This window comes from Penaeus monodon, chromosome 23 (genome assembly GCF_015228065.2).
Source record: "Penaeus monodon isolate SGIC_2016 chromosome 23, NSTDA_Pmon_1, whole genome shotgun sequence".
In the NCBI taxonomy this organism is placed as follows: domain Eukaryota; kingdom Metazoa; phylum Arthropoda; class Malacostraca; order Decapoda; family Penaeidae; genus Penaeus; species Penaeus monodon.
In genome coordinates this window covers 16,352,674-16,352,964 of record NC_051408.1, presented here as the reverse complement: position 1 = coordinate 16,352,964, position 291 = coordinate 16,352,674, and the positions used below count along the sequence as shown (strand labels likewise).

Genomic DNA, 291 nt, shown 5'->3' with positions numbered 1-291 from the left:
GGCGCGCCAGCATGTCAACAATGCAGATCAAACGATTACTTGCTCGATGTATTATGTAAGATCTCGGATGAGAGTTGAGGATTGCTTAAACTCTCGTGTTTCATTCTCTTCTCCCCTTCTTTCTCTTCCACTGTCGCTATTCTTTTTCCTTTCGTTTTTTTCTCTTGTTTTACTTTGTCTCTTAAAGTTCCTTATTATTTCTCTTTCATGTACCCTTTCTGTTCTCTTTCCGGCTTTTCTTCTCTTGCATAATGTATCTTTTTTATCTTTTTTCTCGTTTTCGTTTAATGA

At 36.8% G+C, this 291-nt stretch overlaps 1 protein-coding gene across 1 annotated transcript in view; it reads left to right on the top strand.

Moving 5' to 3' along the window:
- Positions 1-291, top strand: part of LOC119588153 (Down syndrome cell adhesion molecule-like protein Dscam2) — a 164,747-nt gene that overhangs the window by 4,302 nt on the left and 160,154 nt on the right.